The sequence below is a fragment of the Ambystoma mexicanum genome, chromosome 13, assembly GCF_040938575.1.
Source record: "Ambystoma mexicanum isolate Mex_15411 chromosome 13, UKY_AmexF1_1, whole genome shotgun sequence".
In the NCBI taxonomy this organism is placed as follows: Eukaryota; Metazoa; Chordata; class Amphibia; order Caudata; family Ambystomatidae; genus Ambystoma; species Ambystoma mexicanum.
The window spans coordinates 357043295-357064692 of NC_090938.1; the positions used below are offsets into that span (position 1 = coordinate 357043295).

Below are 21398 nucleotides of genomic sequence, written 5' to 3' on the forward strand. Positions count from 1 at the left end.
CAAGTTGAAGTTCAGAAAAATATAACAAGAGCTCCTGGAGGGTTCACAACACTAATCCAGAGGAAGGTGCTTGAGCTTCCGTATGGCACACCATTAGTAGTAAAACCAGCATAACGCAAGCTCCAGTTTCCCAGTGTTTGGCATCATTCAACGTTTCCAGCCAAGATCAAAGTTCAGATGCTGCTGCTTCCTGTGATGTCATTGAATTTAAATAGTGAGTGATGGCAATAACCCTTTTCCAATTAAATTTTGCCACATCAACGTCCCTGAAAATAGAGAAAGGCGTGCAACCCAGAACCGCTGTACTGTTCAATAGAGTAAGGGCTTCACCGTGATCATCTGCATCTGTCATCACAAAATTATCAAGGTCTTTTTCTTGAAGAAATTAGGTCCAGAAAGCCGACCTTCCCCACAGACTATTCAGACACCTTGCGCTTGTGGCTTTGTTATAGGCCCGAATCCATTGGTAAAAGGTTGCACAGGTACAATGTGCAATATCAGTTCCTATTCAACAATGTTCAAGAAAATTACCATTTGGAGGCCCTGATGAGGATCGAACTCACGACCCCCGGTTTACAAGACCAGTGCTCTGCCACTGAGCTACAGAGCCCCTCAGGTTACGACGCATAACAGCAACACAACGAGCACACAACATGATGTTTACTGGGTAGACATATTTGAAGGGTGTGTGAGAATGTATGTATATGATTGTGATTTGACCTGTTTTTTTCTGGCCGATTTTTTGAGGAGCAGCTAATTTGTGCGTATTCCGTGCAATTTTAGGGTGACTAATGAGGAGATGTGATGCGTGAAAGTTGAAAAAAACATGTACATGGCAGCAGAGAGACAATATGGATATTACCTTTGCTTTTTTAAATTTCTATCCGGATTCTGGCTCAAAGGGTAGTCAAGCACAGCAGATTGCATTCCTGCCAGTAACACGACAACCTTGTTTGTGTCCTTCTTAATCAACTAACATGCATATTTTCACTTTTGTCTGTATGTTCTTTGAAAGCCAATGGCAATGGTGCTTAGAGCAATGCAGATGTTTAAAAAAGATTTCAAAAGTTAAAATCGACAAAGGTGGGATTCGAAACCACGCGTGTACAGCAGATTAGCAGTTCATCGCCTTAACCACTCGGCCACCTCGTCTACAGGGATTATGTTAGGCATTCAAGTCTTTACAGGTAATAACACAAACATCTTCAAAATAGAACCACAATGCGTTCCTTGTTGAGGTACATCCAGCCGTTTGCAGGAAAACTGCCTCACTTGCTGTTGAGAAAAATTCATCAAAGTCCTGGGGTGTTTATAGGCATCGCCAAGATGACATTGGGAGGTGTTTCAATTGACACGTGTTGAATATGAGGAAGAGCATCATGCTGGCTCCAGTGGCACTGCCTGCAGCATGACAAAAATGTAGAAGGGACATTTGACTGCACCATTGGCTGAACATCAGTGGCAAAGTGTATATCAGGCTAAAAGGTAAGCTCCAGTGGCACAATATGGGCACTACAAGGCACCCATAATTTGGTGTCAGCTAAAAAGACAATGCCAGAGCTTGTGGGTGCTTTTGTACACTTGTGTGTGTGTTTGTGGGTGTAGTTTCATGTCGAAAACCAAAACACAGCAGCTCCAGTGGCGCAATCGGTTAGCGCGCGGTACTTATACAGCAGTACATGCAGTGAGCAATGCCGAGGTTGTGAGTTCAAGCCTCACCTGGAGCAACTTTGGAACTTTTTACTAATTCACCTCAAAACTGAATTATTGAACCAATAAATGTTCTGGACATTTTTTGGTTCACCTCAAGGTTTCCTTGATTGTCAGTTAATGTTGTATGACAGCTCCTCTGCCTTTTAGACATGGAATACTCATTGCAAGTTATTTATGGGGTGTTTGCGCTTTAAATACAGCTACGGAGGGTTTTTGAAAATAGAACAGAAAATAAAAAATGTCAACTGTTATTATACTCCATTTTCTGCTGAGCACCACTTACGGAAGACATTTGTAAAGGTAGAAAAAGGGTTACTGGAGTAGGATCCAGGAGACAATATCAACTTACAAAGAATAATGTTGTCTATTTACTGCATTATCGCCTTTGAAGCAAACCTCTGAGAATAAATACCCTTTCACTAATCAGGCAGTCACTTTGATAAAATCAAGCAGAACAAGGATGCTGATAGGAACTCGCCTCATTTGCATATGGGCTAGGGCTTCTGGGAGCCATGAGAATTAGGAGTTGAAGGTTTTGCAGATCGAGATTGCTAAAGGGCTGGGCATTTGCACAGACCTCTCCATGCCTGATTGGTGCCGAAGGTTAGTTGCAAGTGGTCCCCTGCTCACCCTACCTTACACAGGGCCATGCCCAGTTAGGCCCCTCAGGGCTAGGCCCGGCAGGGCTAAGCCCGGCGTTCGTCAGGCGAAGTGCCTGGACCCCTGCTCATCATACCTCAGAATCTGGTCTAGCTATTGCAGACATGGGGAATGGTGCTTATATCCCATTGACAGCGCCCACAAGCTGCATACTAATAGCCAATGATGTGTGAATGCGGTCAGGGTAGCAGACATATAGAACAATTGGGTGGGTTCGCTTCCGAACTGGATGCACAGGAGCAGGAGAGAATGGCTGTTGGCGATGTATGCAACTTGCTCTGCGTGAACACATCTACCGACCCCTTCCCCTACACACACGGGCACATACACACACACACACACACATAGCCATTGGAGCTATGCAGAGCTAATCAGAAAGATTGGTAATCATTAGAACATGAAAGATATGTGTTCATTTTTTATTAAACTTGTGGACTCCCGCAGAAACGGAGGGACTCACATCTCTAATTGAGGCTTGCTTACCTCTATACAAATGTGTTTGCTGGCTGTCTTTCTTCAACTGGTATGTGCGGTTGTGTCTGTCTTTGTCTTTCAACACGCCTGGCACGTTTACATTATCAAAGAGATGATTGTATGGAGATGGGGAACACCCCTCCGTTGCATTGTGAACTTGAACAGTCTTTTCACCAAAGCAGCTACATGCGACATTGCAAGGTTTTTGTCAGTCTTTGCCTGAAAACATTAGGCCTTCCTCTCGAACTCTATTTCACTCCTTCTGTGGAAGACTTCAATTATGAGGATGCATCCCGTCATAAAAGGTTCTCTGTAGATGGTGCAACTCTGGCTTCTCTTCCCCGTGCTTTTTGAAAATAATCCGCCCAAGGCCCTGATGAGGTTTGAACTCATGACCCCTGGTTTACGAGACCAGTGCTCTGCCACTGAGCTACAAGGCCACCTGCTGCTTGCTCACAGCCAACAACAGAAAGTGCAAAGAAACCATGGTTTTTACCTAGGTAGATCTCCAGGTATATGAATTTCTGGTTGTGTAAAAATGGCTGTATATCTCTGCATGTGTTCAGTACGTCATCATACATCTGATTTGCGAAAGCGTGTGTGCTTATGTTGGTGATACATTGTCGGTATGCGTTTGAGTATGTACTTTTACGGGTATGTATGTATTGAGTAGGATGCTGAACAGGTTCATGAGTTTAGATAGCAGGTCAGAATGATGGCAAAAGGAACATGTAAAAGGCAGACAACTAAAAGAAAAAAGAATTTGGGATGTAAGCTTGGGAGTTTACTAACTGCGCTGATTTTGGCTCCTATAATAGTAAAGAATGGAAACCTACGAGGAAAGTCTTTGACTAATTTCATTCTCCGCCTGCACCAATGAACTTATTTTTACATCTCTATTTCCATATCTGTACTCATTCCTGTCTTTCACAGGGAGGTTGAAAGACTTTGGTCTATGTTTAAATGCAGACTATAAAGAAAAAATACGACGAAGGTGGGATTCGAACCCACGCGTGCAGAGCACAATGGATTAGCAGTCCATCGCCTTAACCACTCGGCCACCTCGTCTGTTTGGGAACGGTGCTCGAATCCCATGCTTAAAGAAGAGATAAAACAATGGTGGTGCAAAGTCAGTGAAAAATAGATCATGTTTGTCATAATAGAAACAAGATCGTTGACTCGTTCTTCCTTACCCGGCCATTGATAGATAAACACATCAAGTTGAAGTTCAGAAAAATATAACAAGAGCTCCTGGAGGGTTCACAACACTAATCCAGAGGAAGGTGCTTGAGCTTCCGTATGGCACACCATTAGTAGTAAAACCAGCATAACGCAAGCTCCAGTTTCCCAGTGTTTGGCATCATTCAACGTTTCCAGCCAAGATCAAAGTTCAGATGCTGCTGCTTCCTGTGATGTCATTGAATTTAAATAGTGAGTGATGGCAATAACCCTTTTCCAATTAAATTTTGCCACATCAACGTCCCTGAAAATAGAGAAAGGCGTGCAACCCAGAACCGCTGTACTGTTCAATAGAGTAAGGGCTTCACCGTGATCATCTGCATCTGTCATCACAAAATTATCAAGGTCTTTTTCTTGAAGAAATTAGGTCCAGAAAGCCGACCTTCCCCACAGACTATTCAGACACCTTGCGCTTGTGGCTTTGTTATAGGCCCGAATCCATTGGTAAAAGGTTGCACAGGTACAATGTGCAATATCAGTTCCTATTCAACAATGTTCAAGAAAATTACCATTTGGAGGCCCTGATGAGGATCGAACTCACGACCCCTGGTTTACAAGACCAGTGCTCTGCCACTGAGCTACAGAGCCCCTCAGGTTACGACGCATAACAGCAACACAACGAGCACACAACATGATGTTTACTGGGTAGACATATTTGAAGGGTGTGTGAGAATGTATGTATATGATTGTGATTTGACCTGTTTTTTTCTGGCCGATTTTTTGAGGAGCAGCTAATTTGTGCGTATTCCGTGCAATTTTAGGGTGACTAATGAGGAGATGTGATGCGTGAAAGTTGAAAAAAACATGTACATGGCAGCAGAGAGACAATATGGATATTACCTTTGCTTTTTTAAATTTCTATCCGGATTCTGGCTCAAAGGGTAGTCAAGCACAGCAGATTGCATTCCTGCCAGTAACACGACAACCTTGTTTGTGTCCTTCTTAATCAACTAACATGCATATTTTCACTTTTGTCTGTATGTTCTTTGAAAGCCAATGGCAATGGTGCTTAGAGCAATGCAGATGTTTAAAAAAGATTTCAAAAGTTAAAATCGACAAAGGTGGGATTCGAAACCACGCGTGTACAGCAGATTAGCAGTCCATCGCCTTAACCACTCGGCCACCTCGTCTACAGGGATTATGTTAGGCATTCAAGTCTTTACAGGTAATAACACAAACATCTTCAAAATAGAACCACAATGCGTTCCTTGTTGAGGTACATCCAGCCGTTTGCAGGAAAACTGCCTCACTTGCTGTTGAGAAAAATTCATCAAAGTCCTGGGGTGTTTATAGGCATCGCCAAGATGACATTGGGAGGTGTTTCAATTGACACGTGTTGAATATGAGGAAGAGCATCATGCTGGCTCCAGTGGCACTGCCTGCAGCATGACAAAAATGTAGAAGGGACATTTGACTGCACCATTGGCTGAACATCAGTGGCAAAGTGTATATCAGGCTAAAAGGTAAGCTCCAGTGGCACAATATGGGCACTACAAGGCACCCATAATTTGGTGTCAGCTAAAAAGACAATGCCAGAGCTTGTGGGTGCTTTTGTACACTTGTGTGTGTGTTTGTGGGTGTAGTTTCATGTCGAAAACCAAAACACAGCAGCTCCAGTGGCGCAATCGGTTAGCGCGCGGTACTTATACAGCAGTACATGCAGTGAGCAATGCCGAGGTTGTGAGTTCAAGCCTCACCTGGAGCAACTTTGGAACTTTTTACTAATTCACCTCAAAACTGAATTATTGAACCAATAAATGTTCTGGACATTTTTTGGTTCACCTCAAGGTTTCCTTGATTGTCAGTTAATGTTGTATGACAGCTCCTCTGCCTTTTAGACATGGAATACTCATTGCAAGTTATTTATGGGGTGTTTGCGCTTTAAATACAGCTACGGAGGGTTTTTGAAAATAGAACAGAAAATAAAAAATGTCAACTGTTATTATACTCCATTTTCTGCTGAGCACCACTTACGGAAGACATTTGTAAAGGTAGAAAAAGGGTTACTGGAGTAGGATCCAGGAGACAATATCAACTTACAAAGAATAATGTTGTCTATTTACTGCATTATCGCCTTTGAAGCAAACCTCTGAGAATAAATACCCTTTCACTAATCAGGCAGTCACTTTGATAAAATCAAGCAGAACAAGGATGCTGATAGGAACTCGCCTCATTTGCATATGGGCTAGGGCTTCTGGGAGCCATGAGAATTAGGAGTTGAAGGTTTTGCAGATCGAGATTGCTAAAGGGCTGGGCATTTGCACAGACCTCTCCATGCCTGATTGGTGCCGAAGGTTAGTTGCAAGTGGTCCCCTGCTCACCCTACCTTACACAGGGCCATGCCCAGTTAGGCCCCTCAGGGCTAGGCCCGGCAGGGCTAAGCCCGGCGTTCGTCAGGCGAAGTGCCTGGACCCCTGCTCATCATACCTCAGAATCTGGTCTAGCTATTGCAGACATGGGGAATGGTGCTTATATCCCATTGACAGCGCCCACAAGCTGCATACTAATAGCCAATGATGTGTGAATGCGGTCAGGGTAGCAGACATATAGAACAATTGGGTGGGTTCGCTTCCGAACTGGATGCACAGGAGCAGGAGAGAATGGCTGTTGGCGATGTATGCAACTTGCTCTGCGTGAACACATCTACCGACCCCTTCCCCTACACACACGGGCACATACACACACACACACACACATAGCCATTGGAGCTATGCAGAGCTAATCAGAAAGATTGGTAATCATTAGAACATGAAAGATATGTGTTCATTTTTTATTAAACTTGTGGACTCCCGCAGAAACGGAGGGACTCACATCTCTAATTGAGGCTTGCTTACCTCTATACAAATGTGTTTGCTGGCTGTCTTTCTTCAACTGGTATGTGCGGTTGTGTCTGTCTTTGTCTTTCAACACGCCTGGCACGTTTACATTATCAAAGAGATGATTGTATGGAGATGGGGAACACCCCTCCGTTGCATTGTGAACTTGAACAGTCTTTTCACCAAAGCAGCTACATGCGACATTGCAAGGTTTTTGTCAGTCTTTGCCTGAAAACATTAGGCCTTCCTCTCGAACTCTATTTCACTCCTTCTGTGGAAGACTTCAATTATGAGGATGCATCCCGTCATAAAAGGTTCTCTGTAGATGGTGCAACTCTGGCTTCTCTTCCCCGTGCTTTTTGAAAATAATCCGCCCGAGGCCCTGATGAGGTTTGAACTCATGACCCCTGGTTTACGAGACCAGTGCTCTGCCACTGAGCTACAAGGCCACCTGCTGCTTGCTCACAGCCAACAACAGAAAGTGCAAAGAAACCATGGTTTTTACCTAGGTAGATCTCCAGGTATATGAATTTCTGGTTGTGTAAAAATGGCTGTATATCTCTGCATGTGTTCAGTACGTCATCATACATCTGATTTGCGAAAGCGTGTGTGCTTATGTTGGTGATACATTGTCGGTATGCGTTTGAGTATGTACTTTTACGGGTATGTATGTATTGAGTAGGATGCTGAACAGGTTCATGAGTTTAGATAGCAGGTCAGAATGATGGCAAAAGGAACATGTAAAAGGCAGACAACTAAAAGAAAAAAGAATTTGGGATGTAAGCTTGGGAGTTTACTAACTGCGCTGATTTTGGCTCCTATAATAGTAAAGAATGGAAACCTACGAGGAAAGTCTTTGACTAATTTCATTCTCCGCCTGCACCAATGAACTTATTTTTACATCTCTATTTCCATATCTGTACTCATTCCTGTCTTTCACAGGGAGGTTGAAAGACTTTGGTCTATGTTTAAATGCAGACTATAAAGAAAAAATACGACGAAGGTGGGATTCGAACCCACGCGTGCAGAGCACAATGGATTAGCAGTCCATCGCCTTAACCACTCGGCCACCTCGTCTGTTTGGGGACAGTGCTCGAATCCCATGCTTAAAGAAGAGATAAAACAATGGTGGTGCAAAGTCAGTGAAAAATAGATCATGTTTGTCATAATAGAAACAAGATCGTTGACTCGTTCTTCCTTACCCGGCCATTGATAGATAAACACATCAAGTTGAAGTTCAGAAAAATATAACTAGAGCTCCTGGAGGGTTCACAACACTAATCCAGAGGAAGGTGCTTGAGCTTCCGTATGGCACACCATTAGTAGTAAAACCAGCATAACGCAAGCTCCAGTTTCCCAGTGTTTGGCATCATTCAACGTTTCCAGCCAAGATCAAAGTTCAGATGCTGCTGCTTCCTGTGATGTCATTGAATTTAAATAGTGAGTGATGGCAATAACCCTTTTCCAATTAAATTTTGCCACATCAACGTCCCTGAAAATAGAGAAAGGCGTGCAACCCAGAACCGCTGTACTGTTCAATAGAGTAAGGGCTTCACCGTGATCATCTGCATCTGTCATCACAAAATTATCAAGGTCTTTTTCTTGAAGAAATTAGGTCCAGAAAGCCGACCTTCCCCACAGACTATTCAGACACCTTGCGCTTGTGGCTTTGTTATAGGCCCGAATCCATTGGTAAAAGGTTGCACAGGTACAATGTGCAATATCAGTTCCTATTCAACAATGTTCAAGAAAATTACCATTTGGAGGCCCTGATGAGGATCGAACTCACGACCCCTGGTTTACAAGACCAGTGCTCTGCCACTGAGCTACAGAGCCCCTCAGGTTACGACGCATAACAGCAACACAACGAGCACACAACATGATGTTTACTGGGTAGACATATTTGAAGGGTGTGTGAGAATGTATGTATATGATTGTGATTTGACCTGTTTTTTTCTGGCCGATTTTTTGAGGAGCAGCTAATTTGTGCGTATTCCGTGCAATTTTAGGGTGACTAATGAGGAGATGTGATGCGTGAAAGTTGAAAAAAACATGTACATGGCAGCAGAGAGACAATATGGATATTACCTTTGCTTTTTTAAATTTCTATCCGGATTCTGGCTCAAAGGGTAGTCAAGCACAGCAGATTGCATTCCTGCCAGTAACACGACAACCTTGTTTGTGTCCTTCTTAATCAACTAACATGCATATTTTCACTTTTGTCTGTATGTTCTTTGAAAGCCAATGGCAATGGTGCTTAGAGCAATGCAGATGTTTAAAAAAGATTTCAAAAGTTAAAATCGACAAAGGTGGGATTCGAAACCACGCGTGTACAGCAGATTAGCAGTCCATCGCCTTAACCACTCGGCCACCTCGTCTACAGGGATTATGTTAGGCATTCAAGTCTTTACAGGTAATAACACAAACATCTTCAAAATAGAACCACAATGCGTTCCTTGTTGAGGTACATCCAGCCGTTTGCAGGAAAACTGCCTCACTTGCTGTTGAGAAAAATTCATCAAAGTCCTGGGGTGTTTATAGGCATCGCCAAGATGACATTGGGAGGTGTTTCAATTGACACGTGTTGAATATGAGGAAGAGCATCATGCTGGCTCCAGTGGCACTGCCTGCAGCATGACAAAAATGTAGAAGGGACATTTGACTGCACCATTGGCTGAACATCAGTGGCAAAGTGTATATCAGGCTAAAAGGTAAGCTCCAGTGGCACAATATGGGCACTACAAGGCACCCATAATTTGGTGTCAGCTAAAAAGACAATGCCAGAGCTTGTGGGTGCTTTTGTACACTTGTGTGTGTGTTTGTGGGTGTAGTTTCATGTCGAAAACCAAAACACAGCAGCTCCAGTGGCGCAATCGGTTAGCGCGCGGTACTTATACAGCAGTACATGCAGTGAGCAATGCCGAGGTTGTGAGTTCAAGCCTCACCTGGAGCAACTTTGGAACTTTTTACTAATTCACCTCAAAACTGAATTATTGAACCAATAAATGTTCTGGACATTTTTTGGTTCACCTCAAGGTTTCCTTGATTGTCAGTTAATGTTGTATGACAGCTCCTCTGCCTTTTAGACATGGAATACTCATTGCAAGTTATTTATGGGGTGTTTGCGCTTTAAATACAGCTACGGAGGGTTTTTGAAAATAGAACAGAAAATAAAAAATGTCAACTGTTATTATACTCCATTTTCTGCTGAGCACCACTTACGGAAGACATTTGTAAAGGTAGAAAAAGGGTTACTGGAGTAGGATCCAGGAGACAATATCAACTTACAAAGAATAATGTTGTCTATTTACTGCATTATCGCCTTTGAAGCAAACCTCTGAGAATAAATACCCTTTCACTAATCAGGCAGTCACTTTGATAAAATCAAGCAGAACAAGGATGCTGATAGGAACTCGCCTCATTTGCATATGGGCTAGGGCTTCTGGGAGCCATGAGAATTAGGAGTTGAAGGTTTTGCAGATCGAGATTGCTAAAGGGCTGGGCATTTGCACAGACCTCTCCATGCCTGATTGGTGCCGAAGGTTAGTTGCAAGTAGTCCCCTGCTCACCCTACCTTACACAGGGCCATGCCCAGTTAGGCCCCTCAGGGCTAGGCCCGGCAGGGCTAAGCCCGGCGTTCGTCAGGCGAAGTGCCTGGACCCCTGCTCATCATACCTCAGAATCTGGTCTAGCTATTGCAGACATGGGGAATGGTGCTTATATCCCATTGACAGCGCCCACAAGCTGCATACTAATAGCCAATGATGTGTGAATGCGGTCAGGGTAGCAGACATATAGAACAATTGGGTGGGTTCGCTTCCGAACTGGATGCACAGGAGCAGGAGAGAATGGCTGTTGGCGATGTATGCAACTTGCTCTGCGTGAACACATCTACCGACCCCTTCCCCTACACACACGGGCACACACACACACACACACACACATAGCCATTGGAGCTATGCAGAGCTAATCAGAAAGATTGGTAATCATTAGAACATGAAAGATATGTGTTCATTTTTTATTAAACTTGTGGACTCCCGCAGAAACGGAGGGACTCACATCTCTAATTGAGGCTTGCTTACCTCTATACAAATGTGTTTGCTGGCTGTCTTTCTTCAACTGGTATGTGCGGTTGTGTCTGTCTTTGTCTTTCAACACGCCTGGCACGTTTACATTATCAAAGAGATGATTGTATGGAGATGGGGAACACCCCTCCGTTGCATTGTGAACTTGAACAGTCTTTTCACCAAAGCAGCTACATGCGACATTGCAAGGTTTTTGTCAGTCTTTGCCTGAAAACATTAGGCCTTCCTCTCGAACTCTATTTCACTCCTTCTGTGGAAGACTTCAATTATGAGGATGCATCCCGTCATAAAAGGTTCTCTGTAGATGGTGCAACTCTGGCTTCTCTTCCCCGTGCTTTTTGAAAATAATCCGCCCGAGGCCCTGATGAGGTTTGAACTCATGACCCATGGTTTACGAGACCAGTGCTCTGCCACTGAGCTACAAGGCCACCTGCTGCTTGCTCACAGCCAACAACAGAAAGTGCAAAGAAACCATGGTTTTTACCTAGGTAGATCTCCAGGTATATGAATTTCTGGTTGTGTAAAAATGGCTGTATATCTCTGCATGTGTTCAGTACGTCATCATACATCTGATTTGCGAAAGCGTGTGTGCTTATGTTGGTGATACATTGTCGGTATGCGTTTGAGTATGTACTTTTACGGGTATGTATGTATTGAGTAGGATGCTGAACAGGTTCATGAGTTTAGATAGCAGGTCAGAATGATGGCAAAAGGAACATGTAAAAGGCAGACAACTAAAAGAAAAAAGAATTTGGGATGTAAGCTTGGGAGTTTACTAACTGCGCTGATTTTGGCTCCTATAATAGTAAAGAATGGAAACCTACGAGGAAAGTCTTTGACTAATTTCATTCTCCGCCTGCACCAATGAACTTATTTTTACATCTCTATTTCCATATCTGTACTCATTCCTGTCTTTCACAGGGAGGTTGAAAGACTTTGGTCTATGTTTAAATGCAGACTATAAAGAAAAAATACGACGAAGGTGGGATTCGAACCCACGCGTGCAGAGCACAATGGATTAGCAGTCCATCGCCTTAACCACTCGGCCACCTCGTCTGTTTGGGAACGGTGCTCGAATCCCATGCTTAAAGAAGAGATAAAACAATGGTGGTGCAAAGTCAGTGAAAAATAGATCATGTTTGTCATAATAGAAACAAGATCGTTGACTCGTTCTTCCTTACCCGGCCATTGATAGATAAACACATCAAGTTGAAGTTCAGAAAAATATAACAAGAGCTCCTGGAGGGTTCACAACACTAATCCAGAGGAAGGTGCTTGAGCTTCCGTATGGCACACCATTAGTAGTAAAACCAGCATAACGCAAGCTCCAGTTTCCCAGTGTTTGGCATCATTCAACGTTTCCAGCCAAGATCAAAGTTCAGATGCTGCTGCTTCCTGTGATGTCATTGAATTTAAATAGTGAGTGATGGCAATAACCCTTTTCCAATTAAATTTTGCCACATCAACGTCCCTGAAAATAGAGAAAGGCGTGCAACCCAGAACCGCTGTACTGTTCAATAGAGTAAGGGCTTCACCGTGATCATCTGCATCTGTCATCACAAAATTATCAAGGTCTTTTTCTTGAAGAAATTAGGTCCAGAAAGCCGACCTTCCCCACAGACTATTCAGACACCTTGCGCTTGTGGCTTTGTTATAGGCCCGAATCCATTGGTAAAAGGTTGCACAGGTACAATGTGCAATATCAGTTCCTATTCAACAATGTTCAAGAAAATTACCATTTGGAGGCCCTGATGAGGATCGAACTCACGACCCCTGGTTTACAAAACCAGTGCTCTGCCACTGAGCTACAGAGCCCCTCAGGTTACGACGCATAACAGCAACACAACGAGCACACAACATGATGTTTACTGGGTAGACATATTTGAAGGGTGTGTGAGAATGTATGTATATGATTGTGATTTGACCTGTTTTTTTCTGGCCGATTTTTTGAGGAGCAGCTAATTTGTGCGTATTCCGTGCAATTTTAGGGTGACTAATGAGGAGATGTGATGCGTGAAAGTTGAAAAAAACATGTACATGGCAGCAGAGAGACAATATGGATATTACCTTTGCTTTTTTAAATTTCTATCCGGATTCTGGCTCAAAGGGTAGTCAAGCACAGCAGATTGCATTCCTGCCAGTAACACGACAACCTTGTTTGTGTCCTTCTTAATCAACTAACATGCATATTTTCACTTTTGTCTGTATGTTCTTTGAAAGCCAATGGCAATGGTGCTTAGAGCAATGCAGATGTTTAAAAAAGATTTCAAAAGTTAAAATCGACAAAGGTGGGATTCGAAACCACGCGTGTACAGCAGATTAGCAGTCCATCGCCTTAACCACTCGGCCACCTCGTCTACAGGGATTATGTTAGGCATTCAAGTCTTTACAGGTAATAACACAAACATCTTCAAAATAGAACCACAATGCGTTCCTTGTTGAGGTACATCCAGCCGTTTGCAGGAAAACTGCCTCACTTGCTGTTGAGAAAAATTCATCAAAGTCCTGGGGTGTTTATAGGCATCGCCAAGATGACATTGGGAGGTGTTTCAATTGACACGTGTTGAATATGAGGAAGAGCATCATGCTGGCTCCAGTGGCACTGCCTGCAGCATGACAAAAATGTAGAAGGGACATTTGACTGCACCATTGGCTGAACATCAGTGGCAAAGTGTATATCAGGCTAAAAGGTAAGCTCCAGTGGCACAATATGGGCACTACAAGGCACCCATAATTTGGTGTCAGCTAAAAAGACAATGCCAGAGCTTGTGGGTGCTTTTGTACACTTGTGTGTGTGTTTGTGGGTGTAGTTTCATGTCGAAAACCAAAACACAGCAGCTCCAGTGGCGCAATCGGTTAGCGCGCGGTACTTATACAGCAGTACATGCAGTGAGCAATGCCGAGGTTGTGAGTTCAAGCCTCACCTGGAGCAACTTTGGAACTTTTTACTAATTCACCTCAAAACTGAATTATTGAACCAATAAATGTTCTGGACATTTTTTGGTTCACCTCAAGGTTTCCTTGATTGTCAGTTAATGTTGTATGACAGCTCCTCTGCCTTTTAGACATGGAATACTCATTGCAAGTTATTTATGGGGTGTTTGCGCTTTAAATACAGCTACGGAGGGTTTTTGAAAATAGAACAGAAAATAAAAAATGTCAACTGTTATTATACTCCATTTTCTGCTGAGCACCACTTACGGAAGACATTTGTAAAGGTAGAAAAAGGGTTACTGGAGTAGGATCCAGGAGACAATATCAACTTACAAAGAATAATGTTGTCTATTTACTGCATTATCGCCTTTGAAGCAAACCTCTGAGAATAAATACCCTTTCACTAATCAGGCAGTCACTTTGATAAAATCAAGCAGAACAAGGATGCTGATAGGAATTAGCCTCATTTGCATATGGGCTAGGGCTTCTGGGAGCCATGAGAATTAGGAGTTGAAGGTTTTGCAGATCGAGATTGCTAAAGGGCTGGGCATTTGCACAGACCTCTCCATGCCTGATTGGTGCCGAAGGTTAGTTGCAAGTGGTCCCCTGCTCACCCTACCTTACACAGGGCCATGCCCAGTTAGGCCCCTCAGGGCTAGGCCCGGCAGGGCTAAGCCCGGCGTTCGTCAGGCGAAGTGCCTGGACCCCTGCTCATCATACCTCAGAATCTGGTCTAGCTATTGCAGACATGGGGAATGGTGCTTATATCCCATTGACAGCGCCCACAAGCTGCATACTAATAGCCAATGATGTGTGAATGCGGTCAGGGTAGCAGACATATAGAACAATTGGGTGGGTTCGCTTCCGAACTGGATGCACAGGAGCAGGAGAGAATGGCTGTTGGCGATGTATGCAACTTGCTCTGCGTGAACACATCTACCGACCCCTTCCCCTACACACACGGGCACATACACACACACACACACACATAGCCATTGGAGCTATGCAGAGCTAATCAGAAAGATTGGTAATCATTAGAACATGAAAGATATGTGTTCATTTTTTATTAAACTTGTGGACTCCCGCAGAAACGGAGGGACTCACATCTCTAATTGAGGCTTGCTTACCTCTATACAAATGTGTTTGCTGGCTGTCTTTCTTCAACTGGTATGTGCGGTTGTGTCTGTCTTTGTCTTTCAACACGCCTGGCACGTTTACATTATCAAAGAGATGATTGTATGGAGATGGGGAACACCCCTCCGTTGCATTGTGAACTTGAACAGTCTTTTCACCAAAGCAGCTACATGCGACATTGCAAGGTTTTTGTCAGTCTTTGCCTGAAAACATTAGGCCTTCCTCTCGAACTCTATTTCACTCCTTCTGTGGAAGACTTCAATTATGAGGATGCATCCCGTCATAAAAGGTTCTCTGTAGATGGTGCAACTCTGGCTTCTCTTCCCCGTGCTTTTTGAAAATAATCCGCCCGAGGCCCTGATGAGGTTTGAACTCATGACCCCTGGTTTACGAGACCAGTGTTCTGCCACTGAGCTACAAGGCCACCTGCTGCTTGCTCACAGCCAACAACAGAAAGTGCAAAGAAACCATGGTTTTTACCTAGGTAGATCTCCAGGTATATGAATTTCTGGTTGTGTAAAAATGGCTGTATATCTCTGCATGTGTTCAGTACGTCATCATACATCTGATTTGCGAAAGCGTGTGTGCTTATGTTGGTGATACATTGTCGGTATGCGTTTGAGTATGTACTTTTACGGGTATGTATGTATTGAGTAGGATGCTGAACAGGTTCATGAGTTTAGATAGCAGGTCAGAATGATGGCAAAAGGAACATGTAAAAGGCAGACAACTAAAAGAAAAAAGAATTTGGGATGTAAGCTTGGGAGTTTACTAACTGCGCTGATTTTGGCTCCTATAATAGTAAAGAATGGAAACCTACGAGGAAAGTCTTTGACTAATTTCATTCTCCGCCTGCACCAATGAACTTATTTTTACATCTCTATTTCCATATCTGTACTCATTCCTGTCTTTCACAGGGAGGTTGAAAGACTTTGGTCTATGTTTAAATGCAGACTATAAAGAAAAAATACGACGAAGGTGGGATTCGAACCCACGCGTGCAGAGCACAATGGATTAGCAGTCCATCGCCTTAACCACTCGGCCACCTCGTCTGTTTGGGAACGGTGCTCGAATCCCATGCTTAAAGAAGAGATAAAACAATGGTGGTGCAAAGTCAGTGAAAAATAGATCATGTTTGTCATAATAGAAACAAGATCGTTGACTCGTTCTTCCTTACCCGGCCATTGATAGATAAACACATCAAGTTGAAGTTCAGAAAAATATAACAAAAGCTCCTGGAGGGTTCACAACACTAATCCAGAGGAAGGTGCTTGAGCTTCCGTATGGCACACCATTAGTAGTAAAACCAGCATAACGCAAGCTCCAGTTTCCCAGTGTTTGGCATCATTCAACGTTTCCAGCCAAGATCAAAGTTCAGATGCTGCTGCTTCCTGTGATGTCATTGAATTTAAATAGTGAGTGATGGCAATAACCCTTTTCCAATTAAATTTTGCCACATCAACGTCCCTGAAAATAGAGAAAGGCGTGCAACCCAGAACCGCTGTACTGTTCAATAGAGTAAGGGCTTCACCGTGATCATCTGCATCTGTCATCACAAAATTATCAAGGTCTTTTTCTTGAAGAAATTAGGTCCAGAAAGCCGACCTTCCCCACAGACTATTCAGACACCTTGCGCTTGTGGCTTTGTTATAGGCCCGAATCCATTGGTAAAAGGTTGCACAGGTACAATGTGCAATATCAGTTCCTATTCAACAATGTTCAAGAAAATTACCATTTGGAGGCCCTGATGAGGATCGAACTCACGACCCCTGGTTTACAAGACCAGTGCTCTGCCACTGAGCTACAGAGCCCCTCAGGTTACGACGCATAACAGCAACACAACGAGCACACAACATGATGTTTACTGGGTAGACATATTTGAAGGGTGTGTGAGAATGTATGTATATGATTGTGATTTGACCTGTTTTTTTCTGGCCGATTTTTTGAGGAGCAGCTAATTTGTGCGTATTCCGTGCAATTTTAGGGTGACTAATGAGGAGATGTGATGCGTGAAAGTTGAAAAAAACATGTACATGGCAGCAGAGAGACAATATGGATATTACCTTTGCTTTTTTAAATTTCTATCCGGATTCTGGCTCAAAGGGTAGTCAAGCACAGCAGATTGCATTCCTGCCAGTAACACGACAACCTTGTTTGTGTCCTTCTTAATCAACTAACATGCATATTTTCACTTTTGTCTGTATGTTCTTTGAAAGCCAATGGCAATGGTGCTTAGAGCAATGCAGATGTTTAAAAAAGATTTCAAAAGTTAAAATCGACAAAGGTGGGATTCGAAACCACGCGTGTACAGCAAATTAGCAGTCCATCGCCTTAACCACTCGGCCACCTCGTCTACAGGGATTATGTTAGGCATTCAAGTCTTTACAGGTAATAACACAAACATCTTCAAAATAGAACCACAATGCGTTCCTTGTTGAGGTACATCCAGCCGTTTGCAGGAAAACTGCCTCACTTGCTGTTGAGAAAAATTCATCAAAGTCCTGGGGTGTTTATAGGCATCGCCAAGATGACATTGGGAGGTGTTTCAATTGACACGTGTTGAATATGAGGAAGAGCATCATGCTGGCTCCAGTGGCACTGCCTGCAGCATGACAAAAATGTAGAAGGGACATTTGACTGCACCATTGGCTGAACATCAGTGGCAAAGTGTATATCAGGCTAAAAGGTAAGCTCCAGTGGCACAATATGGGCACTACAAGGCACCCATAATTTGGTGTCAGCTAAAAAGACAATGCCAGAGCTTGTGGGTGCTTTTGTACACTTGTGTGTGTGTTTGTGGGTGTAGTTTCATGTCGAAAACCAAAACACAGCAGCTCCAGTGGCGCAATCGGTTAGCGCGCGGTACTTATACAGCAGTACATGCAGTGAGCAATGCCGAGGTTGTGAGTTCAAGCCTCACCTGGAGCAACTTTGGAACTTTTTACTAATTCACCTCAAAACTGAATTATTGAACCAATAAATGTTCTGGACATTTTTTGGTTCACCTCAAGGTTTCCTTGATTGTCAGTTAATGTTGTATGACAGCTCCTCTGCCTTTTAGACATGGAATACTCATTGCAAGTTATTTATGGGGTGTTTGCGCTTTAAATACAGCTACGGAGGGTTTTTGAAAATAGAACAGAAAATAAAAAATGTCAACTGTTATTATACTCCATTTTCTGCTGAGCACCACTTACGGAAGACATTTGTAAAGGTAGAAAAAGGGTTACTGGAGTAGGATCCAGGAGACAATATCAACTTACAAAGAATAATGTTGTCTATTTACTGCATTATCGCCTTTGAAGCAAACCTCTGAGAATAAATACCCTTTCACTAATCAGGCAGTCACTTTGATAAAATCAAGCAGAACAAGGATGCTGATAGGAACTCGCCTCATTTGCATATGGGCTAGGGCTTCTGGGAGCCATGAGAATTAGGAGTTGAAGGTTTTGCAGATCGAGATTGCTAAAGGGCTGGGCATTTGCACAGACCTCTCCATGCCTGATTGGTGCCGAAGGTTAGTTGCAAGTGGTCCCCTGCTCACCCTACCTTACACAGGGCCATGCCCAGTTAGGCCCCTCAGGGCTAGGCCCGGCAGGGCTAAGCCCGGCGTTCGTCAGGCGAAGTGCCTGGACCCCTGCTCATCATACCTCAGAATCTGGTCTAGCTATTGCAGACATGGGGAATGGTGCTTATATCCCATTGACAGCGCCCACAAGCTGCATACTAATAGCCAATGATGTGTGAATGCGGTCAGGGTAGCAGACATATAGAACAATTGGGTGGGTTCGCTTCCGAACTGGATGCACAGGAGCAGGAGAGAATGGCTGTTGGCGATGTATGCAACTTGCTCTGCGTGAACACATCTACCGACCCCTTCCCCTACACACACGGGCACATACACACACACACACACACATAGCCATTGGAGCTATGCAGAGCTAATCAGAAAGATTGGTAATCATTAGAACATGAAAGATATGTGTTCATTTTTTATTAAACTTGTGGACTCCCGCAGAAACGGAGGGACTCACATCTCTAATTGAGGCTTGCTTACCTCTATACAAATGTGTTTGCTGGCTGTCTTTCTTCAACTGGTATGTGCGGTTGTGTCTGTCTTTGTCTTTCAATACGCCTGGCACGTTTACATTATCAAAGAGATGATTGTATGGAGATGGGGAACACCCCTCCGTTGCATTGTGAACTTGAACAGTCTTTTCACCAAAGCAGCTACATGCGACATTGCAAGGTTTTTGTCAGTCTTTGCCTGAAAACATTAGGCCTTCCTCTCGAACTCTATTTCACTCCTTCTGTGGAAGACTTCAATTATGAGGATGCATCCCGTCATAAAAGGTTCTCTGTAGATGGTGCAACTCTGGCTTCTCTTCCCCGTGCTTTTTGAAAATAATCCGCCCGAGGCCCTGATGAGGTTTGAACTCATGACCCCTGGTTTACGAGACCAGTGTTCTGCCACTGAGCTACAAGGCCACCTGCTGCTTGCTCACAGCCAACAACAGAAAGTGCAAAGAAACCATGGTTTTTACCTAGGTAGATCTCCAGGTATATGAATTTCTGGTTGTGTAAAAATGGCTGTATATCTCTGCATGTGTTCAGTACGTCATCATACATCTGATTTGCGAAAGCGTGTGTGCTTATGTTGGTGATACATTGTCGGTATGCGTTTGAGTATGTACTTTTACGGGTATGTATGTATTGAGTAGGATGCTGAACAGGTTCATGAGTTTAGATAGCAGGTCAGAATGATGGCAAAAGGAACATGTAAAAGGCAGACAACTAAAAGAAAAAAGAATTTGGGATGTAAGCTTGGGAGTTTACTAACTGCGCTGATTTTGGCTCCTATAATAGTAAAGAATGGAAACCTACGAGGAAAGTCTTTGACTAATTTCATTCTCCGCCTGCACCAATGAACTTATTTTTACATCTCTATTTCCATATCTGTACTCATTCCTGTCTTTCACAGGGAGGTTGAAAGACTTTGGTCTATGTTTAAATGCAGACTATAAAGAAAAAATACGACGAAGGTGGGATTCGAACCCACGCGTGCAGAGCACAATGGATTAGCAGTCCATCGCCTTAACCACTCGGCCACCTCGTCTGTTTGGGAACGGTGCTCGAATCCCATGCTTAAAGAAGAGATAAAACAATGGTGGTGCAAAGTCAGTGAAAAATAGATCATGTTTGTCATAATAGAAACAAGATCGTTGACTCGTTCTTCCTTACCCGGCCATTGATAGATAAACACATCAAGTTGAAGTTCAGAAAAATATAACAAGAGCTCCTGGAGGGTTCACAACACTAATCCAGAGGAAGGTGCTTGAGCTTCCGTATGGCACACCATTAGTAGTAAAACCAGCATAACGCAAGCTCCAGTTTCCCAGTGTTTGGCATCATTCAACGTTTCCAGCCAAGATCAAAGTTCAGATGCTGCTGCTTCCTGTGATGTCATTGAATTTAAATAGTGAGTGATGGCAATAACCCTTTTCCAATTAAATTTTGCCACATCAACGTCCCTGAAAATAGAGAAAGGCGTGCAACCCAGAACCGCTGTACTGTTCAATAGAGTAAGGGCTTCACCGTGATCATCTGCATCTGTCATCACAAAATTATCAAGGTCTTTTTCTTGAAGAAATTAGGTCCAGAAAGCCGACCTTCCCCACAGACTATTCAGACACCTTGCGCTTGTGGCTTTGTTATAGGCCCGAATCCATTGGTAAAAGGTTGCACAGGTACAATGTGCAATATCAGTTCCTATTCAACAATGTTCAAGAAAATTACCATTTGGAGGCCCTGATGAGGATCGAACTCACGACCCCTGGTTTACAAGACCAGTGCTCTGCCACTGAGCTACAGAGCCCCTCAGGTTACGACGCATAACAGCAACACAACGAGCACACAACATGATGTTTACTGGGTAGACATATTTGAAGGGTGTGTGAGAATGTATGTATATGATTGTGATTTGACCTGTTTTTTTCTGGCCGATTTTTTGAGGAGCAGCTAATTTGTGCGTATTCCGTGCAATTTTAGGGTGACTAATGAGGAGATGTGATGCGTGAAAGTTGAAAAAAACATGTACATGGCAGCAGAGAGACAATATGGATATTACCTTTGCTTTTTTAAATTTCTATCCGGATTCTGGCTCAAAGGGTAGTCAAGCACAGCAGATTGCATTCCTGCCAGTAACACGACAACCTTGTTTGTGTCCTTCTTAATCAACTAACATGCATATTTTCACTTTTGTCTGTATGTTCTTTGAAAGCCAATGGCAATGGTGCTTAGAGCAATGCAGATGTTTAAAAAAGATTTCAAAAGTTAAAATCGA

The 21398-nt window shown here is 43.4% G+C and overlaps 21 non-coding genes across 21 annotated transcripts; 5 read left to right on the forward strand and 16 right to left on the reverse strand.

Annotated features, from left to right (window-relative positions):
* Nucleotides 1-538: 538 nt before the first annotated feature.
* On the reverse strand, nt 539-610 carry TRNAT-UGU (transfer RNA threonine (anticodon UGU)). Its single transcript has one exon. It is a non-coding gene; the product is annotated as a tRNA-Thr (tRNA).
* Nucleotides 611-1632: 1022 nt separating this feature from the next.
* Nucleotides 1633-1727, forward strand: TRNAI-UAU (transfer RNA isoleucine (anticodon UAU)). Its single transcript has 2 exons — nt 1633-1670; nt 1692-1727. It is a non-coding gene; the product is annotated as a tRNA-Ile (tRNA).
* Nucleotides 1728-3215: 1488 nt separating this feature from the next.
* TRNAT-CGU (transfer RNA threonine (anticodon CGU)) lies at nt 3216-3287 on the reverse strand. Its single transcript has one exon. It is a non-coding gene; the product is annotated as a tRNA-Thr (tRNA).
* A 546-nt stretch (nt 3288-3833) lies between these two features.
* On the reverse strand, nt 3834-3915 carry TRNAS-GCU (transfer RNA serine (anticodon GCU)). Its single transcript has one exon. It is a non-coding gene; the product is annotated as a tRNA-Ser (tRNA).
* Nucleotides 3916-4602: 687 nt separating this feature from the next.
* TRNAT-UGU (transfer RNA threonine (anticodon UGU)) lies at nt 4603-4674 on the reverse strand. Its single transcript has one exon. It is a non-coding gene; the product is annotated as a tRNA-Thr (tRNA).
* Nucleotides 4675-5696: 1022 nt separating this feature from the next.
* On the forward strand, nt 5697-5791 carry TRNAI-UAU (transfer RNA isoleucine (anticodon UAU)). Its single transcript has 2 exons — nt 5697-5734; nt 5756-5791. It is a non-coding gene; the product is annotated as a tRNA-Ile (tRNA).
* A 1488-nt stretch (nt 5792-7279) lies between these two features.
* Nucleotides 7280-7351, reverse strand: TRNAT-CGU (transfer RNA threonine (anticodon CGU)). Its single transcript has one exon. It is a non-coding gene; the product is annotated as a tRNA-Thr (tRNA).
* A 546-nt stretch (nt 7352-7897) lies between these two features.
* On the reverse strand, nt 7898-7979 carry TRNAS-GCU (transfer RNA serine (anticodon GCU)). The gene has a single exon. It is a non-coding gene; the product is annotated as a tRNA-Ser (tRNA).
* A 687-nt stretch (nt 7980-8666) lies between these two features.
* On the reverse strand, nt 8667-8738 carry TRNAT-UGU (transfer RNA threonine (anticodon UGU)). Its single transcript has one exon. It is a non-coding gene; the product is annotated as a tRNA-Thr (tRNA).
* Nucleotides 8739-9760: 1022 nt separating this feature from the next.
* TRNAI-UAU (transfer RNA isoleucine (anticodon UAU)) lies at nt 9761-9855 on the forward strand. Its single transcript has 2 exons — nt 9761-9798; nt 9820-9855. It is a non-coding gene; the product is annotated as a tRNA-Ile (tRNA).
* Nucleotides 9856-11343: 1488 nt separating this feature from the next.
* On the reverse strand, nt 11344-11415 carry TRNAT-CGU (transfer RNA threonine (anticodon CGU)). The gene has a single exon. It is a non-coding gene; the product is annotated as a tRNA-Thr (tRNA).
* A 546-nt stretch (nt 11416-11961) lies between these two features.
* TRNAS-GCU (transfer RNA serine (anticodon GCU)) lies at nt 11962-12043 on the reverse strand. Its single transcript has one exon. It is a non-coding gene; the product is annotated as a tRNA-Ser (tRNA).
* Nucleotides 12044-12730: 687 nt separating this feature from the next.
* Nucleotides 12731-12802, reverse strand: TRNAT-UGU (transfer RNA threonine (anticodon UGU)). Its single transcript has one exon. It is a non-coding gene; the product is annotated as a tRNA-Thr (tRNA).
* Nucleotides 12803-13824: 1022 nt separating this feature from the next.
* Nucleotides 13825-13919, forward strand: TRNAI-UAU (transfer RNA isoleucine (anticodon UAU)). Its single transcript has 2 exons — nt 13825-13862; nt 13884-13919. It is a non-coding gene; the product is annotated as a tRNA-Ile (tRNA).
* A 1488-nt stretch (nt 13920-15407) lies between these two features.
* TRNAT-CGU (transfer RNA threonine (anticodon CGU)) lies at nt 15408-15479 on the reverse strand. The gene has a single exon. It is a non-coding gene; the product is annotated as a tRNA-Thr (tRNA).
* A 546-nt stretch (nt 15480-16025) lies between these two features.
* Nucleotides 16026-16107, reverse strand: TRNAS-GCU (transfer RNA serine (anticodon GCU)). The gene has a single exon. It is a non-coding gene; the product is annotated as a tRNA-Ser (tRNA).
* Nucleotides 16108-16794: 687 nt separating this feature from the next.
* On the reverse strand, nt 16795-16866 carry TRNAT-UGU (transfer RNA threonine (anticodon UGU)). Its single transcript has one exon. It is a non-coding gene; the product is annotated as a tRNA-Thr (tRNA).
* A 1022-nt stretch (nt 16867-17888) lies between these two features.
* On the forward strand, nt 17889-17983 carry TRNAI-UAU (transfer RNA isoleucine (anticodon UAU)). The gene is made up of 2 exons: nt 17889-17926; nt 17948-17983. It is a non-coding gene; the product is annotated as a tRNA-Ile (tRNA).
* A 1488-nt stretch (nt 17984-19471) lies between these two features.
* Nucleotides 19472-19543, reverse strand: TRNAT-CGU (transfer RNA threonine (anticodon CGU)). Its single transcript has one exon. It is a non-coding gene; the product is annotated as a tRNA-Thr (tRNA).
* Nucleotides 19544-20089: 546 nt separating this feature from the next.
* Nucleotides 20090-20171, reverse strand: TRNAS-GCU (transfer RNA serine (anticodon GCU)). The gene has a single exon. It is a non-coding gene; the product is annotated as a tRNA-Ser (tRNA).
* A 687-nt stretch (nt 20172-20858) lies between these two features.
* Nucleotides 20859-20930, reverse strand: TRNAT-UGU (transfer RNA threonine (anticodon UGU)). Its single transcript has one exon. It is a non-coding gene; the product is annotated as a tRNA-Thr (tRNA).
* Nucleotides 20931-21398: the final 468 nt, after the last annotated feature.